This window comes from Aphelocoma coerulescens, chromosome 2, assembly GCF_041296385.1.
Source record: "Aphelocoma coerulescens isolate FSJ_1873_10779 chromosome 2, UR_Acoe_1.0, whole genome shotgun sequence".
Lineage (NCBI taxonomy): Eukaryota > Metazoa > Chordata > Aves > Passeriformes > Corvidae > Aphelocoma > Aphelocoma coerulescens.
In genome coordinates, this window is record NC_091015.1 from 130,559,803 (window position 1) to 130,580,433 (window position 20,631).

The window sequence follows — 20,631 nt, forward strand, 5'->3', positions numbered from 1 at the left end:
CACTTCTGTGGTGTTTCTCCTAACCTTAGCCCATTCTTCTTTATTAAACCCAAAATGATTTAATCAAACTGATGTTTACCCAACATAGCCGGGAAGCAATACTTTCATTAGCAGGTGCCAATCTTTCTTGTGTGCATTTCAGTTGTGAGCAAGCCAGTTATGTTTAGAGGCAGATGCTGGTGGCTTGGAAAGGCCTTTCTATGATAGTACCCATCAACTCTGCTATTTATTTTGAGTTTTGTTCCAAAATATATAAATATGCAGGATTTAGGTAGAATAATCTCTCTAGTTTGGACAAATCTGGTGGGTGATTGAATCTAAGGATCAGTTTAATTTACCTCTGCCACCTACACATATTTTTATGGTTCAGTAAATAAAAAAATGACCTCTGACTAATTCACACTGTTTTAGGTTCCCCATTTTACATGTAGTGCTACTGTAGCTATGTAGGTGATTTTTCTGTTTCTTGTCTGCATAGACACTACCTCCTGCAAGATTTGGTAGACTCCATAGATTGTTAGGCCAGAAGGGCTGTTGTGTTCATCTGCTCTGACCTCCTGCATAGCACCAGGCATATGATTTCACACTGTGATTTCTTCATCTACGCAAGCAATTTATTTGCAGCCGAGCTAAGTTGCAGCTTATAGAAAGGCAGTCCAAAGGCACACAGCTCTATGTAGCATTCCTAACAACCTATCTGGACTTTAAATTTTCTTTGAAACACAGCACTCCATTAGAAGTTTCCACCCATGCTTCGCCAAGCCATACAGAAGAGTTGCTTATCCTCCTTTGACAGCACGAAGCTATTTTAGATGTAACATTTCTTCACATAGATGTTTCAGGAGAGCTCTAATTTATCAGCTATCTCCTCTTCTTTCACCCTCTTATTCAGGCATTTCAACAGAGCAACAGATGGTCCTTGCGGGCCATTTGCTGTGATTGGAATTGTAGTGTCCCAAAGAAGGGCTGCTTTCTTATCACTAGAAGTGAGTCTAAGTTTCCTTACCCAGTAAGAATTTGCCTTGCTGCTAAAGAAAACGTTTCCCAACAGTTGAAGGGTGAAATCTGCAAACTTTAAAAATCATTTCTCACCATATGGACTATCATACCCTTATAATCAGAGAGAATGGAGATTTTGAAGACACAGCATAGAGTCCTTATTTTTGTCTTTGTACCCTTGGGTCCTGAATTTGGTATGACAGTAATTGGTTTGAAAGTAACTCCTCATTATTTGTTGCTATCATTGTCACATGTAAACATTTGTAGGGACTAGTTTTAATTGTATACTCTACCAATGCACCATATGAGAATAGTCATTACATAAGCCTGTGTTAAGCTTTGTCTTAACACAAAAAAAATTATTTTTTTCTTTCTTACATAAAAATGTTCTCTAAAAGATTTTGTTTTAATTATCACCTTGAATTTTGCAAACAGCTCCATTTTATAGACTAACACAAAATATTTGTAAAGGTCTGGATAAAGCTTGTAATTGCATATGAAATTCTTAGGCCCAGCTGTTGCAGGTATGATATAGTTCTGCATGGCTACAGAGTGTTGCCACAGGCCTGTAGTCCTAATGCTATGTGGTTTGCTTCACTTATCATCTGCATCCAGGAACCTCCATCCCAAAGGTACTTTGAAGTTTGGGCCTTAAGTCACGTTGTAGGCATTCCTAACTCATAGGGAAATAAGAGTCAGGCATCTTGATCCTTCAAGTTACTGGGTTTGGATTTTTTCGCTAGCTGACCAGCTAAAGGACATGCATATCTTCCTAGGGCACACTTTGGCCAGGTGAGCTCTGCAACTTGGATGCAGAGCCATGTTTTGAGCTGGATGCATGGGTGACATTCATAGAATCACAGAATCAAGGTTGTAAGAGACCTTTAAGATTATCAAGTCCAGCTGTAACCCGGCACTACCACTGTAAAGAGTTATATTGTATGTACTTTCAGTATGTACAGCTTTACCGCCTACAGACTTCAAATGATCCAGCCTCTTAACTCCGGAGACTGACTTTGTGTCACAGCTTGTTCATGCCTGTCTTGTATGAAACATACAACTTCACAAGCCAAGCTAAGGGATGATTCAAGCCTGTGATCTCAACCCTTATACCAGGACTCAAAGGTAAAGAGCTCCATTGTGTAAAGTCAGATTCCAAGAGGAAACAAATTTTTTTCTCCCTCTACAGGAAAGAAGACAAGAGAAGAAGAATTTTGATTTCTCCCATGCTAGAATATTAAATATAGCTTAATAACATTTCTTTAATTCCTCAGCAGATTTATGCAGAGTTCAACATAGCCAGGTCCATGGATAAGGTAAAATAAACTGGGAGATTTTAGATGGAAAAGACAGGAGATGAGATCTCTGAAGGGAATAAGTTGATTGAGCCAAGCAGTGTCGGGGTCCCTCCCCCCTGCCATGTGGTCCTGGGAGAGGGGCCCTGGGGGGAGACACGGGGTTTCCCTGCCCCTGGTCAGCCTCGTTTCCCATTGGTTGTTTTGTGTTCCCCTGCGTGGGCAAGGACCCTCGGATCCCGTGATTGCCTCAGTTCCTCGGCAGAGCCCCGGCCATGCGGCTGGAGAAATAAACATCTCTGAAACATCTACCAAGAATCTGTCCATAGATATTTCTTTTCCATGGGCCTCGTTGTTTGATACACGTGTTGCAGTATCCGTACTGTAACAAATGGTGGTGAATTGCGAGCAGAACGATCCCCGATCCCTAAGCAACTGATTTGTGAGTAAACTCTAGAAATTCTGGATTTCTCTTCTTGTTTTTGTTTTGCTATTTCATATCTAAACTATGGAGGAACCGTGGAAAGACTCTTGGCTCTCCAAGCTGCATATGGACATTTATCTTAAACTTGAAAAGATTCTTGAACAACGATTTGTAAATTTTAGCTTAATTCAAGCTCAAAAGGAACTGAAACACTTCCTGGCATGGCTGTTTAAGAACTTTTTCTATGTTTCTTGGGATCTGATTCTTACCAAAGACTTTTGGAATACCGTTTGGACTCAGTTAATTTTTGAGTCAAAATATATGCTGATGGAAGAATATTTTCGTGAATATTATTTAATTACCGAGACTGTTGAGCAATGTCAGCTGTGTCTTGGCAAAGGGAAGCCTGGCTCAGGGACCGTGCGACCCAGGCCACGTGGACTGAGCCCTCTGCGAGCAGCAGCGAGGCAGTTCCCGTGCGCGGATGGAGCGGCGCGAGCTGCAGTGTTGGCAGCAGAGCGAGGTGCAGTGGGAGAAGGGTGACCTGGTGGTGCCCGCCCAGCCCCACACAGCGCGTGGTGGAGTGAGCCCCGTGAACGCCCGAACGAGAGGGGCGGTGCGTGGGCGGGGGCCGGCGGCGATGGCAACGCGGGGCTGCACAGAGCCCAGATGCGCCGAAGCAGCCCCGCTTGGAGGGCGTGGAGCAGCCGCAACGCGGGGGCCCGGCCGAGACACTGGAGTCGGCGAGGCAGCAGCCACATGGGACAAGCAGCCACGACAAACACACAAGCACGTGATAGAAGTTGTAGCAATGAAAATCACAGGAACTGTGAAATGGTACAATGTCAAAAACAACTATGGATTTATAACACAAGATGATACAGGGGAAGATTTATTCATCCATAGAACTGCCGTTAAAAGGAATAACCCTAAAAATTACCTGCAAAGTGTAGGAGATGGGGAAGTTGTACAATTTGATATAGTGCAAGGAAAGAAGGGTTTACAAGCAGCAAATGTTACTGGGCCTGGAGGTATTCCTGTCAAAGGCAGCCATCATGCACAAAATTATAAACAATATCCATCCCAGCAGCTTCCCTACCCACAACCTACTTTCCCCTTTTACCCTATACCCAATATGAACCCTTTCCTAAGTTTATCTCATCCACAGGTTATTCCTAATCCATTTTTCACCCCATGGCTTCCCTATACAATTCCCTTTCCCTACAACTCCTCTCCGATGCTGAGGGGGGATGAAAAAGGGGAGGGAATAAATGAAACCCTCTCCTGCCTCAGTTTCCCCACAAAGCATGCCCAGAGAGTCCTGTCTTCCTTCTGTCAGCCTTAAGATGTTCCAGAGAATCTGCCTGGACATTTAAAGACTCAGGAGGGTGGTTTGTTTTGTTTTGAAACTGTTCTTGTTATGTTTATTCAGTTATTTTCAATGTTAAGTTCTAAATCTCTTTTTGTTAAAAATAAACGGGTGAAATGTTGGGGTCCCTCCCCCTGCCATGTGGTTCTTGGGAAAGGGACCTTGGGGGGGAGGCACGGGGTTTCCCTGTCCCTGGTCAGCCTCGTTCCCCATTGGTTGTTTTGTGTTCCCCTGCGCGGGCAAGGACCCTCGGGTCCCGTGATTGCCTCAGTTCCTGGGCAGAGCCCCGGCCATGCAGCTGGAGAAATAAACATCTCTGAAACATCTATCAAGAATCGGTCCATAGATATCTCTTTTCCACAGGCCTTGTTGTTTGATACGCGTGTTGCAGTATCCGTACTATAACAAGGCAGGAGGAGCGTATGTGCTAATTGAGATAGTCTGGACTAAGGAGGTAAACCCTGTAGTTTTGAACTACATTCTCAAGGTGAACTGATACAATAAACCTTTGCTCCTTTATATCCTATCATCTTGGGGAATTCACAGCCCAGGTAAGATGACAGACTTGCTTATTGAGTGCAGAAGAATTAGATGCCTGAGAATAGGAAGTACAGAAAACAGCATGCTGAACAGGAAGCTATAGGCATGAATCTATGAAAAATGCCAGTAGATTTTGCCTAATCTTAACCTGGAAGTTTTCTGATTTCCCCATGTGCTCAGAACTGTTTTTTCTGTGGAGATGATCACCGTTCTATTAGGGCAAATGGGTCTGTGCATTCCACTTAGGAGTCATTTATGGAGAATCATGAAAAGCTAGGTGTGCTGAAGACTGTGACTGTGACTTTCTTTGGTGGTGCCCATCTTTTACATAATTTCCTACCACAAAGGCATGGCAAGAAAGTTCTCATCAGTTTTATGAGGACTGAGGATTAGAAGGGCTTAATAAACACCACACCATGGCGTACCTGGTATGACAGCACTTTCCAGTTTTCTGTTCCTTCTTTCCCAGTTGGATCACTGTGCACACTAAGGAGGCTGAGGTCTGGAGCTCTTACCTCATGACAGACTGAAGGATCTAGGGTTGCTTCAGAGGATCCTGACTTCTGTGGACTCAGTCAGGACATAAGGAGCAAAACTCTGTCTTTCCTAGAAGCCTGCCAGTAACTGTGAGGATGTTATTGAGGAGACAAATCCAGGCTCTCCACAGAGGTACATGTCAGGAGGGCAAGAGGTGAGGTAAAGGAGTGTCAGGTGGGTATAAGGAAAACCTTTTCCCCCATTATGAGAGTCAAGCAGTGAAGCAGGTCACTCAGAGGCTGTAATCTCCACCTTTGGAAGGTCTCAAAACCAGACTGGACAAGGCCATGGCCAACCTATTCTGATCTCATAGCTGAGATGAGAGACTTCCTGAGGTCCCTTCCTGAGTCACCCTCTGATCCTGTGTATATATAACGGGTTTCTTTCAGGAATCGTAACACCTGTCTGAATGCTAGGATAAAACCCTACTGTTCCTGTGCTGCAGGCTTGGGATAGACTGTCTTGTCACAGTCTGGTGGACAGGGTTTTTTCTTGGGGTGTGGGTTTAATTCCTCTCAGGCTGAAGAGAGCCTAAACCCAAGTCTTTTACTCCCAGAGTAGTGTAAATACTCAGCACAGGGCAGGTGGCAGCTGCATCACCTTGTTTTAATACAGTTACATATAATATAGCTGTAGTATGTTATAAGATAGCCCCATCCATGAACGTCCTTAGTGAACATCCTAAATACTTCCTGACTATGCTCACATAGAGGGTGGCCACTCCTCACTACCCAGAACTCATGGCTGCAGGTCCTTGCCGGGGTTAGTGCCTGCCCTTTTCTGCCAAAACCTGAAGCTGTTGCCTCACTTGCACCTCAGATACCATAAACTGGAACAGTCATTCAGCCTAAAGGTATGCCAGAAGGATCATGTAGCAGTTAGTCAGGATGTAGCCCTGGCTCTCATCTGAATGTAAGTGAAATGCAAAGTATAATGTCTTTGAGAGGACTGACTGCAGTGGCGAGGGATCGTAACTTAGGGCTTCATCTGGGGAAATGGGATGTAATTCTTCAAAACAATGCGAGAAAATATTTATACTTTTCTGTATGACAATTAAGGTACTAAATATGAAACCTAGAGATGGTGAGGAACTCTGCCATTTTCTGTTCCACCTTTGCTGCACAAAGCCCTCTTGCGACCATGCCCTGGGCCTGGCGGAGCAACTTAGGGAGGCAGGACAGGGGCTTTTCTGGTGGCTGTGCAGCCCTCTTGGAAGAAACGGGGTACTTTGCATGGGTTGTCTGTAAGGGAGTTGGGGTGTAAACTTGTAAATATGAAGGCCACATGGGTAGTGGACTCTGGTGCTGAGCTAGGTCATTGTGTCCTCCGAGTGAATGTGGGCTCCTGCTTTTTTTTTATTCAAAACAATTTGCCTGTGGAGTCAAATTGCTGAAAGCCAATACACTGGAATACATGGATGTTGCTACCTCATTTCCCTTCTTTCAATGCCCTTATATGTGCTGCTTGAGTGACATGGGAGGGATTAAACATTTTTCCAGGCAAGAGACCTATAGAACATAGAAGGTTGATGGGGAGGGAAGGATAGCAATATAATTTATCAAAAGCTCTTAGAAGCAACAGCCTTAGCTTTCTGCTATCATGGAGTACAGCTGAAAATAGCAGGTAATGGCACCGGTGTCCCTTTAAGAATTCTTGAGGTTACTAATGGATATAGGTCATGGTGACAGCCTTAAATAAACCTTCAGTAATAAACAAATCATTTTGAGTTTTCATAAGATTACCATCACTCTGAGGCTGCTCCAGTAGGGGTAAGAATGCGTGAAGGAAATGAGCATGATAGATCATATACATCATACTGTCATACCCCAAGAAAAGGACAAAAAAATCTTTCAAGGAGGCTCACACTGTATTCCTGATAAAAGCTGTTAAGAGTGTGCATTAATATTAATCCTCTATTTTACAATAAGCTATTCACTGCCTCTACACAAAATGCAACATTGCATCAGAGGAAAATGAAAACAAAACTTAGGAAAAAAGAACTCAGCAGGCATAAGTATACTGTTCCCAGGATTTGGAAATTGAAGTACCAAGAGGGCTACAAGGAATAATGATGTATCCAAAATAATTGTAAGAATAATATGGAAGTCTATATGAAGCAGAAATTCCGTATCTCATTGTTTTCTGCAGTACCTTCTTTATGTATTGCAGCTTTACTTTGGTTTTAGTTATTTGCATTTAATTTAAATAGAGTTCATAGTTCTTACCTATTCTAAAAGTACTTCTAGTTTGATAGCTTTTGTGCTTTCTTATGGTGAAGGATGAGGTGCATTTAAACAGAAATATTGCTTGTTCTTATTTGATGCTTCTATATATCTTACTGTAATCAATGTTTGCACTTGGTGTTCTTACTACAGCACTGAGAAAACCGAACTGGAGTTCAACTGAATCAAGATGTGATTGAAATAAGAGTTCCTTCTTTAGTAGTAAAGCCTTCTCTAAATTGAGGGTCACTTCATTATTTACATAAAACCCATTCTGGAATACAAATATCTCATGGATTGTTTTTAAACCTTTGATACATCCTTATAAATTCTTCCACCCCCAAAAAGGACCGTAAACAGTGAAAAGAGATTCTGGTGTACAGTGGATAAGTAATAGGATTCATTGCTGAAGAAAAAAATTAGTTGAGATATCTTTATGGATAATGACCTGCCAATGATTGTAAATACAAGGTGACATCTTTAAAGATAAGGACATTCACAAATCGATTAGACAAATCGGCTAAGCAAGGCCATGTGGATATATAGCTATGTTGGGACTAAAATATCCTACTCTATGGAACATATAGATGATTGCAAATACTGTAATGTCTTCTTCCTTGTGTCCATAAATAATAATAATCATAATAAACATGCTCCTGCTGACAGCCTAAGCATCCCAGTAATGTGAATTGATTGTTAGCATTTTGCTTTAGAGGTAGATTAATTAAGGTTGAATCATATGGCAATCCTTGAAAAAGTACTGTACATGTGACATCTAAATTAATGACAAATTAATTCATCTCAAGCAGGGTAATTATAATGAATATCTAATGAATTAATGATGATAGATTGCTTATGATTCATGCATATATATATATACACATATACACACACACACACACTCGTACAGAAGATAGCAGATCTGCTTCTGCAACATGGAAAAGTAAGATCTGTGACTTTTAGCACTGAATGAGAGTTCCTACTGGTTTTCAGTGTATTATACCTACTGCTGGGCAAAATGGAGGCAGAGAAACTGGCTGAAATAACATCCAGGTACGGGTGGTGAGTTGCTGTCAGAAAGCTGTGATCCTTGATTCCTATGCAATAAAATATATAGACAGAGAGACATAATTTTGATGCTGTTTCAAAGCCGCTCTGGATGGACTTTGGACACTATTGAAGCTATTCAGATGGGATGTGGAAGCTGGGCACCTAAATGGTACTTGTTCTCTAGCAGCAGAGGTCTGGCTGGTGACTGGTGGGTTGATCCAGGAGCCTCTTTTCAGTAGCAATAGCCCTGAGTTCTCTTGGTAGCTTTGAGTTCTCTTGTCATTAGTTCAGCAGCCTCTAAATGTTGCCACTACTTCCAAGTGAAGATGTTTTCAGTTTTAGAAATGCTGATAGATAGCATACATAGCCATGAACAAAGACCTGAAAGTGTTGAGTTCATCTCTATCTTCCAGGTCACAGACAGTTTACTTTCCCAACATTTAAATTTCTTTTGCCTCTGTCATCTGACCCACCCCTAATCTCTTCTTTTAAAATCTAATCTGGAATTTTTCTTCCTCAGTAACTTCTGTCTACCTTTGACTTCATACTTTGTGAAAGTGCACATGACTTCTCTTGAATCTTCCATCCATTACTCTGCTATGGGGCTGAAATAAGGCTCCTTCATCAACTAACAAAGTGTTGGTCAAGATCAACATGACCTTTTCTGGCTGCTGCCATGGCTTCCTGCTATTTTCATCTTCCCCAGTCTGTGACTACCGAGTCACCAATGATAACTCAAATAATCAATTTCTCATTGATTATTTTTAGCTCAGATATCTTTGAGCATGCTTCCTCCCTTTTCAGCCTTTTGTTTATGACCAGTTGTTCAGTGATTCTTTGTTATTTTGGCACTATCTGCAGCCTGTTCTTTTTTTCATTGCCTGGTAATCCCTTGGCAACCCATTTCCCTGTCCTTGCTGATAGTTCTCATGGCCGTCTCCTTGTCCTTGACCCACTGCCTGCCCATTCTGTTTCTAGTCTTCTTCCATTGCTCTGACATTGCTCTGATCTACGCATCAACTCAAACTCGGCTTTATATCAACTGTATTCTAATTCTTTATTTTCCTTCCTTCTCCATTACCAGTATGAATTGCAAGAGTGACACATCAGGACTCTCACCAGATGGTTATGATAGGGCCCAGACTCTGGAGGCCTAAAGGCCTTATCTTACTGGAACTAAGCCCTGGGCTAAACCCTGCTCCTGGCTTTGAGCATTTATCCTGCCTTTCGGAAGCAAACATCATGGCTGACACCAGGAGGGGACCCTCAGTCTAATAGTCTAGCTCTGCAACTGGTACTTTCTCTGCACAGTTCTCAGTAGTTGTTATGTCTCCTTGTATCCCACTAGAGGAATACCAGTTTTCATCTGGTTTACACTTTGTTTCTTCAAGGACACAATGTAAATAATTCTCTGCGTATGCACACACACATGCATAGAATTTGCCAGAGAGTCTAAAACTTGACTCATCTTTTCTAAATAATACAATAAGTATGGGAATCTAGGTAAGGTTAATAAAGTAAAGCCACAAAGCCTCCATGCCTTTTCACTACCTCAATTTCCTCCTCATCCTGGATGCAGTCTTTGAGCTCCTTTCAGAGCCATTTAAGAATGTAGAAAGTATTTTCTCTGCAACACTGAATTGTCATTTAAACCAAAAGTTTAATTCAGCTCACTTTAGTACAGTTGGTCATGCCAATAAAGAGGGTCTTCCTATTACAAAAGCGTATCTTTTTGTTCCCTTTTAAAAACTCTCTCTTGCTGCCATCTCAGTGCCTCCTGCGTGTGTGTGTTCTAATACCCGATTCCTTTGTTTTGCCGCTGCCACTTCTTTCCTTTCTACTTCACCTGCAGACTAGCTGGAGTAGAGTGCTTCTCCTTGCTTCTGCTGACCCCCTTGGCATTGTCTGTTTAGAGTAGAGACATGAAGATCTCTATTATAGTTAGTCTGGGAAAGACATACTTATGGCCTTGTGAGTGAATACACGGTGGCATTCAACAATACAATAGTTTTCATAGGAACAATTTCATCATATCGAACACAGCTGAATTTACACTTGCAATCTTTGACCCATTTTTCATCTCCTCTTTTCTTTCATTCCCTCCCATCGATACACTTGGCTGACGCTCAGCAGAAAAGACTGTGCAGTAACCTAATTCTTTCTCCTCCTTTCCAGCTTTCATGTGATACCTTTGTGCAGTGGAACAGCCTGGGACCCCCTTGTCCCTCAAATCAGTACTCCTTATTCAGCTGCAATCTGGGCAAAAATATGTTTACCATCTGGCAAATTATCTTCCCGGCCTGCCACACCCACATAGAAAAGGGAAGGGAGCTCAAAAGGTCATCGGACCCATCACTTGCTCCAGGGCAGGATCAGCCACATCTACAACATTCCCAACAGATGTTTATCTAACTTGTCCTTAAAACCGTCAAATACAGGAGATTTTCCAAGCTCCTTATGCACTGCTCAATGCTCCTTGCAAATTCTTAATGATCCTCTGTGTCCTGAGCTCTTCAGTTACAACCTCTCACATTCCCCCATTAAATTCAACCTGCTTATCTTCTCCTTCAAAGGCTCTGCACAGCTCTGGCTCCATCTGTCCCTGGTTCTTTATGAGTGTGTCTTCGCAGGGTGTCTGGGTGCCTTTGCCCTCTTACTGATTAGCTATTTAAGCTGCATATCTCTCCTCGATTACATTCTGCACCCACCCATCTCCCTATCTCCATCTGTCTGGCGTCCCTTTGCCCAAAAATTGCTTCATCAGGCTTTCATTTTCACTTTCAGGAAAAACTTTCCCCTTAAACTCTTTTCTTTTGTGAATAAGCAGGCTCTTGTCCACTTAAAAATGTGGGTTTTGAAGGACATCCCCCTCCTCCCCCCTCCCTGCCCTGTCCCAGCCCAGGAGTTCCCATTCAGCCTGCCACCCTGTGCAGCCAGCCAAGTGGAGGGTTTTGTTTGCCTTCATTAGGCTGTAAACTCATTTTGGGTGGGGCTGTTTTCTGCCCTTTGTTCTCTGCTGTGTTGAATGTGCTGACAGCGCTGAACTTTCGATTATTAATAGCACAAACAAAGCTTAAAAAAGGATGGATCAAAGGAAGGAGAAAGGGAAGGCATAGGGAATATGAGGTTTTGTTTAAAGCAGTAAGGAAGTTCAGGATAAATGTATCCTGTTGGGATGTGTTGAACACCTGTTAGGAAGAGGTTGTGGGTAAGATTGTTGAATGATCTGAATGAAGGCAGTCTCTGCATCTCCCTAAAAGGCTCAGAGAAAAATTTATTCGGTGTAACAAGTCCACACCGGGCAGAAATGAATTTGAAGAGAGGTGGACAGCTGGTAAATGAGTGAAACTTGGAAAGCAGGGAAGAGGCAAATAGAAGGCAGGAAAAGCATTACTGACCCTTTACCACAGGGTTTACCTGGGTCTGGACATTCATGCTTGTTTGCGTGTGCCCACTCTGCTATACTTCTCTCAAGTTATAACCCATTTAGTGATGGCTGTACTGTCACAGTACTCTGACTTCTGGAAAGTTGAAGCAGACCTTTGAACTCTTTCACATTGTGGTTCTAATGGTGACTGACTGTTCCTCTTTGTGGAACTGCTGAGCAAATCCGGGAGGGCTGGCCCTACAGGAGGAAAATCTCACCCCATCACTCTGCCTTCAGTAGACCCAAGGTTTATGAGGTAGGGAGACCAAAGCTGGTGTGAGGCTGGGGGTCGGAAGATAGCATGGGTTAAGGTATAGTAGTTTCTGTTGATGTTCAGAGGGTGATCTCACACACTGGTGAAGGGACCATACAGACCAGTTGGGGACCTCTAACTGCAGCCATGAGGGCTTCAGAGTCTTAATGCACCAGTCGCTGACAGCAGAACAGAAGCACAAGGATAAAACGTCTCAAAAAGGCATGTCCTATGGATCTAGGAGGGCCAGGGCCTCCAAGAAACTGTGCAAGGTGTTCAGCACTAGGACTCTTCAGACCTGACACTCTCAAGAAGTCCTGAGGTAAATTTCCATTATCGTCTGCAATGTATGCCACACCATTCCAAATCTGTTTCTGTCTGGACTATCGTTGTCAAACCAGATGTGAGTGGTGTGGTAATAGAGAGCAAAAGGTCTATTATTGCTGCATTTTGAACCAAAATCATGTTTACCACTGAAGAAATAAAAATTGTGCTGGGAACATCAGTGGCAGGAATATGTTCATTGTCTGCATCTGTGTGTGAGAATTGAAAGGTAAGAAAATGCTATTTGCCCATTATCTGGTCTTTGAACAACCACCAAAATCCATGTGGGATGTGCCCGTTACTGAAAGCAGGGTTTAAAGTCTTCTGGAGTTAATCTTTCTGGTCATGAGGAACAGTGTTAGCCCACAGTAACACGAATAGCAATGGAATGTCTGCCTTCCTGCTGTTCAAGTGACCAGTGACCCCATCTTGTGTTGGCTTCTAAAGATGGACCTGGATGAAGGAGCACCTGGAAAAAGTGGTTGGAGTCACCTCAATGTCATCCACAGGGGGCATGCACCTGTGTGGGTGAGATGTGCTGCCTGTACACTTCCACCCCAGTGTCCCTAATGTTGTTTGTACTGTTAGGGTGCGCAGTGCGCAGCATGACACATGGATCAAGAAGGGGCTTCCTTCGGGAAGAGGAGGATTTAGATGGTTCATGGGCCTGATAGAGGCAATTAGAGAGTTCACCTGTCATCACAGAAGCTGTGTCAGGCAGCAAAGGGGCTGCTTGGTAAGGGAAAAAAGCAATTTGGGAAAGTGCTGTAGTATACATATCAATCTGTCTATACACTGTTATTATTATGAGAATTTATTAAAAGTTTTAGTTTAAATTTCCTGCCTTTTTGTTTTGGTGAAGAATCACATAATCAGTAGATTGTGAAACTGGGTGGGTTGTACAAACACTCACATCCCTGCCATTGTCATACACAGAGGGCAACTGTTAATAGAAGCAAAAGGTTCAATGGGCAAGGACAAGTGGCAGCCAAGTCCCCCAGACTCCAGAACGTGTGAGCACACAAGGCACTGGTGAGCAGGTGTTGCCTGGCCACACTCATTTCCCTTGCAGGAGTTCACTGACCCACCAGTCCAGGCAAAAGCCCCCAGTCCTTGCTTTGCCTACAGCACATGATAAAAGCAAACCAGAATTGAAGGACTATTTCCCCCCCTGAGCAGAATATTTGAAAGATGTTTTCCAAATGAATCTGCCTGTTGGGGTTAACTAAAATTACATTTCAGATGCTGACTTTGTTTTACTGGTCAGAATTTTCATCTCAGTATTTTTTAGAAAATTTTTTTTCATCTCAGTTTTTTTTTTTAAAAAAACCCATCTTGATTTTATTTGCTTGAAAATATCTTGCTTTGAAATAAGCTTCAATTTGATAGTTAAAACACTAAGAAATGATTTCTAGTGTCAAATTATTCACATGATCAAAATGAGTTACTTTCTTTAAGATTTTTTTTAGATAGAAAAAAGCTACAGATTATTTAAAATAATAACATGTACCCCTCTGGTCAGAACTTAAAGTGTATTAACAAGATTTTACTTACATCTACACTGCCAAGTAGCTATATTAGTACTAATATTAACATGAAGGTTTAATTTATATCACCATTTCAATAACCAAGCCCATATTCAGGGCACAGATACCTCTGAGTAAAAGACTTCTGTACCTTGATAAGAAGAGTTTAAAGACAATATGGCTCACAGGCTAAGAGAAAAGATGATATGTTCCCAAAAGGCTGGTGAGGGAGGAAGTGCACAGCAGAGAGGAATTGGAGGAGAGAGAGATAGAGAGGGAGGGAGGGAGAGGGAGGATGTGTGCATTAGGGAAATTGCCAATAGGGTGGTTGGAAAAAGATTAATTACAGCAGTAGCAGCATAGCAAAGACAAAAGAACTGACTATGCCTGATGGGCTTCTAAGGTGAATTCATGAAAAAGAATGAGATCAAATACCAAGTTCTTTAAAGCACAGTGGTGGCAATCTGTGTTACTCAGCTGATATTGGTGATATTACTCCAGGTTTACACCACTTTCAGTGAGAGAAATTTATTTCCAATTCTCTGCCTTGTGCTTAATATGTTGCAATCTTTCAGTCAGATACCCAGCAGTGTCTGAGGTTGCTCTTTGCAAAATGGTGCAATTCTCTCAGTTTATAGCAGTTGAGGATCAACTTCTGAAAAGGATGAGATTGTTTTAGTGACATTTGCTCTGTATTTTATTTCATCCTATTGAAAGATGGATGCCTCCCTGGTTCTAGTAAATTATCTTTGAAGCTTTGTCCTTACCTGCTAAACACTCCCCTGTAGTTTCCCAGGCATGTGTTCCTGAAGAACTCTGTGGAAATGTTGACAGCCTGGTGTAATCATCAGAATGGCAAGTACCCCGATCTGTAAGCCACATGCCAAGTGTTTCCTGAAGTTAAATGAAACAGGAGCTCAAAGTTCAGAGAATGGCTGCTCTTCTAATTAATGGCATCTGTGATGTTGCACTGCACCTTCAAATTACATGTATGCCTACAGTGGACCAGAGCATCCATCCTTCCTTCACACAGCTGATTAATGATTCTTTTGCACATGCACTTGAAGCTTGAGGAATTTCATTTCCTGATGATAATTTTCTTTATCTGTACTGTCATTGAGGGAGTGCTGCTTTGTCCAGGGCAGAACCTGGTAAGAGATGAGGCAGGACTGCAGGTGGCTGCTTACACCACCCACACACATCACAGAAGTCCAGAGGGACATCCTATCTGGTTCTGCAGCAGCCCTGGAAACTGGCTTTCAGGAGGGCCCACACCTACCTGCTAGGGACATGCTGGGATGGAGGTGTGAAGGAAAGGGACTACAAAGATCGTGATGCTGGCTCTGGCTTTCCACACACTAAAGGAGTTTAAGATTGTTGTGCCTCTGTTTGGGGTCAATTGCCAAGTATAGAGCAGGCCTGGCATGCGTCAAGCACCCACCACCCCTCCACATTGAACCTTCCAAAGGGAACAGGATATTTAAGCTCCAGGACAATTCCCTGGATACCACCCCACCTTCAAAGGACAAGTCTTCAGGTTGCATCTTCTGAAGATGCACTGTTTTCAGACCACTCCATTTTCCCTGGGGCTTGTGTTTTCTGTAAGTTTCCAACCTCTGTGCAAGTCTGAATTTTCTCTGCAAGCACATAACTTTGCTTGAAGTCCACCAGAGGCCAAACCATGTTCTCAGACAGCCTCGGGCACGTGCATGGGCATCTGCAGGAGGTCAGAGTGAGGATCCAGTTCTGCCCAAAGGGGCTGATGAAAAGTCAGAGACTGAAAGATTAGGTCTTTTCTCTTTTATTCCTTAGGACACAAAGAGTTATTTATTTAAAAGACTGGCTTTGCTTTATTTTAATTAGTTTCACAATGGGTGCCTGGATGTTCCATCCCCAAGCAGGGACCTCTTGTTCTAGGCACTAATCTTGCCACTGTGACCTTTGGTTCATTTAATACCTGAGTGTATCTGCTGATGTTCCTTTCCTCTTTTTTTTTTTTTTTACAAGATAAATTTACATTTCAGAGTCCATTCACATGTGCTAACCTAGTTATGAGCCAGTTTCACTCTTCATGAACTTCCTGCCTACAGGCATTTTTTGTAAATTGCTGTAATATGATAACTGGAAATCCTTTTGCTATCTTGAAACAGGAAATAAACATCCTGTTGTGAGAAGAGAATTAGAATTATGCATGATGCTTCTTTTGTAATTTTCTCAATCTTGATAATATATATTATGTAGGAGAGACTTCTAGGGCATTAAAGCAAAGATGACCAGCCATAAATCAACCTCAAGGAGAGAGTATGCTGAATCCCTGTTGAATATCACTTAGATCATTCTTGTTCAGCTTGAGTGTTGGTAATTTTTGCCTTTGAGACTGATGAGGAATTAGTGAGATTAGAAAATATTTAGAAATTCAACCAATCTTTTGGGTCTGCATTTTGTTGATTTTCAGATGAAGGCTCAAATAATTTGTACTTTCTGTCACCTACTGCTTTATATTTGGAAGATGTTTCCTTAAATGTCAGAAATGTCAGCCTGCAGAGCATACATATGGGAAGTCTTTTGTGAGCTGGAGATTGCCTTTTCAAGAGTGGGCAGCAAACTCTTGGTTTCTGATGTCTTGAGGTATGTATTCTGCTTGTCATCCTTATATTCCCCAGTCAATATAAATAAAGTTTCTCTTCTCAGTCTTCCTAAATCTGCATTTGTTTTTCTCTGTTGGAACTATTGATATATAACTTTTTTCCTTAAGAGAGTATTTTCCCTTTGCTTTTCACATACTTTAGGGGTTTTTTTCCCCTTTCTTTTTAATGGCATGTGTTAAGGTATTGCTGGAAGTCTTACTAAGATGTTCTTATTTTAGGTGTCAATAGAAATTTTAAAGAATTGCTTCTTGTTTTATACATCTTACACTTCCAATCTGTGAAGAATTTTATGTAAAAGGGAAAGAGCTAGCCACACTACTGTAATTTCTGAAGTGTCTTGATGATGATTTGTGACAGAGGAATGTTACGGTATCTCTCAGTTAGATAACATCAGAGAAATTAGACTAATGTCAATGTTTGGATTTCTACTGTCATTACTGAAATCTTTGGACCAAAACATTAGGGCAAATATTCTTTGCATAATATTCCTTCATGAGCGATGCTACACAATTATTTTTGAAACTGGAATTCTTTACTATACTAATCATAATATTATGAGAGAAATAATTCCAGTTTGGCATACATTTATAAACACTGTTGAAAGGTTTAAGTGCTTACAACAGCTGTAGGACTGATTTTTGGTCCCTCTCTTTCTATGCATGTGTTGTGTTTTTCTGATTTGAGTAGTTTAATAGAAGTAGTTTTTAGATGAGTGAGAAATAAGTGAACTTACGCAAGGTGATATTTGGACCTGGAGGAGGGATTATTGGTCTGCCTTTATTCAGATGCTGCTGGTCAAACTGGATTAGAGCTGCTTAAACCTGGGGTTTTTTGAACTTTGGTAGGGTCCTTCAGGTGAGCACTGAGGTTTCTCTTAAAATAGACTCTTCTGCTTTTTTTTCTTTTCCCCCCCATTCTAAGAATACAGTTTGATTATTTTATTCTTCTGAGAAGTGGCTGGTGGTTAAAGGATACATCTGTGAGTCAGATACATGGGGCTTTATCCCAGTGTCTGCTTTTGAGTCATCCAGCTTCATCTACCCTGAAGGATGCAGGCAATCCCACCTCTTCTTCACCCACACACCAATGTAGCCACATGTGGCCCAGCACTGAAGTTGCATTTTTGTGGTGCCAAATCCAAACAACTGTACCCCACCTCTTAGCATGCTCATTGCAAGTTTGTGACCAAAGCTCTGATTACACAAGCCATGCACTGAAATGCTCATCTCTTCAAAACCTGCAAGACACATCCCACATAGCTCATGGAGCAGGAGCTCTGGGAACGCTTCACAGGAGGGAAGTAACAATGACTTATCATCCTACTCTGTTACCAAAGGGAGCAGGTCTGGGCATTTGTTTCGGTCCCAAGGCAACCAAGCAATATTGACTTTATCATCCTTTGATGATTTGGTTATTGCCACAGCTGGGATCTCAGATTACTCGGAAGTCCCCTTGGCTGTAGGGTCTTGCGTCTGATCATGAGTGCAAAACACACTTGAACTGATCAAGAACCACAGCTGTGCCACTTTGAGACTATTACCTTGGACTTGTGCCTACAGAGCTCCTGGACTGGAGTTGATTCCTGTCCATCAGAAGACAAGCAAAGCAGATGTACAACTGTCAGCATCTGTAGGCCCCTCACCTCTAAAATTAGGCAAGCTACCAACCTTTTCCTTCCAGCACTTGCTTATAAAAGAGGTTTCCTACACATTAGGAAGCTGTGATTCCTAGTTTTTATTTTCTTAATTTGTGCTTTAATGTATTTTTCATTTGTTTTCAGAAATGACTGCAACTTCAACATGCTGGCATCTTTTAAAGTGGTTAAGTAAGAAATGTGTCTGCCTTAAAGAGTTTTCTGATAAGGCCCCAGCTTTGCATCTTGAGACAAATGGGCATGCCCTAACACCTCTCTGGAACGTCAGACTTGTTCTTCCTTCCGTGTGTTTGCCATTTTAAACAACAAAGTATTGTCAGCAGAAGTTGGTTTTGCTCTTTGTATAAGTGCATAAATGAACACTCCCTTTAAGTTCAGTGGGGTTGAGGTTTCATTTGTGCAGTTGTGAGCCTCCAAAGAGTTTCTGCAGCCTAGTTAGTGTTCCTACTGCTGCTCTAGAAGTGTAAATTAATTTTGATATTTTATTTTATTACAAATGGTATTGCCTTGCTTTGAATTTATTAGTTGCAGCTACTTAACACAGCAACCATTTTCATTTCCACAGTAAGCTTGCTCTGGGACTTGCTTTTGCAGTGTGGAAGGTGGCGAGATCAGTCACACTTTGGAAATTCCCGTACTTCTTCATACGTCTGGATAGGCCAAGGGTGGAGCTTTCTCTCTTGCTCTGAATTTCTCTGAATTAGTGCTATTTTTTTTTTCACTTTTGCATCCTTTTTGCAGCTGTTGGAACCTTGTCACTTCAGTTCTCGCTCTGCTTGCTAGCAGGAAGCAGTTTCATACATTGCACCTCAGCTTTTGTAGCTTTAATGACGAGAAAGTAACAACAACCTTCATCAGCACTGTAGGTGCTAGTGGGACCAAGTGCTGGTTTCTTTCCATGGGAGCATAGAGCAATCCCAGTTCTTCAGCGAGCTGATTATACAAAAAGTCAGTTTTATTTAATGAAAACAATTAGTGATGCATCTCAGTGATGTGAATGTTGACTTGAAGGGAGCAATACAGTTTGGTTCCAGTTTATTGTCTGGTCCATATGTACTGTAGGTGAAGGTTTTTAGAGTACTTACATAGTAATGACATTAAGGGATCTACCCAAAGTCCAACCCAAAATCTGCTACCTCCTGCTAGAAAAGCTCTTTTCCTCCTAACTCACAACTAATTGTAATGCTCATTTTGTCTCAAATACTGAACTGAGCAAAAAAATGTCATCTATCTTATTTTCCTGTGAAGTGCTTAAAAAATAAGGCATGTCTGTGTAAGCATTGCTGCTCATTATTGCATGAGATCAAAGCTGCTCATCTGCATGGCACATGCCCCATATTGTAGGAAGTTGTTGGAGGTTTGTTGCTCACTTAGTAGAAGAATCCTGAGATTTCGCAAGAGGAGAGTAGGAGTCTCCTTGGTGGAAACAGAAAGAGGATCTGCTGCTGTTGGTTCCAAAAGATTACTACATGTGTCAGCAGTACGTGCCCGAAGTTTTAGGAAGAGCCCAGTTTCACTTCATTTCTTCCTGTAATGTCAGAAAATTCTTCAACAGCGTTAATCAGCTGAAGTTTCGGATTGCAGGCTAAATACTGATTAATTCACTTAACAAAATGATGGTTCATTCCAAGAATGCAGGGAAATGCAGACTTGGATACAACAGATTTGTGTCTGAGGCCAGGTTTCAAAACGGTTTAGATGAAGAAAGGCAGACAGGTCCTTTATCCTCCTTTCAGTTTAATGGACACAAACACATCCACATTGCCTTCCAAGGGTCAGTTTCATAAAACAACGAACTGCCATAAGTCCCTAACCCAGGGGAGTAAACGTGTAAACAGGAAAATGAGAAAGGGAGCATATAACAAGCAACAGAAGGTGAAGACAAAAGTGGTAAAAAATTTAGTAGGGAAAAAAACAAGACAAGTAGAAATGCTTAAACAGAACAAAAAGAAATTTTACAGGATTTCACAGGATTTTGGTATAGAATCTGTCCTAGATATGGTATTAATCATTTATTAGCTGGTAGAATTCTTGATAATAATGCAGAAAGGACAGAGGTGTTCAATCAATACTTCTGTTCAGTATTTGGGGAAAAGCCAGATAATTCAGGACAGAATGATGATGAAATGCTTTTCATTCTAGCAGTAACTAAGGGAATGTGTTAAACAGCAGATATTAAAGTTAGATACATTAAAATTAGTAGGTCTGGATAATTTACATCCAAGATTTTAAGATCGATAGTCAAGGAGCACTACAGACCATTAATTTTGATTTTTAACAAGCCATGGAGCATTGGGGATGTTCCAGAGGACTACAAGAAAGCTAATGTTGTACTAATATTTTAAAAAGGTAAATGCAGTGAC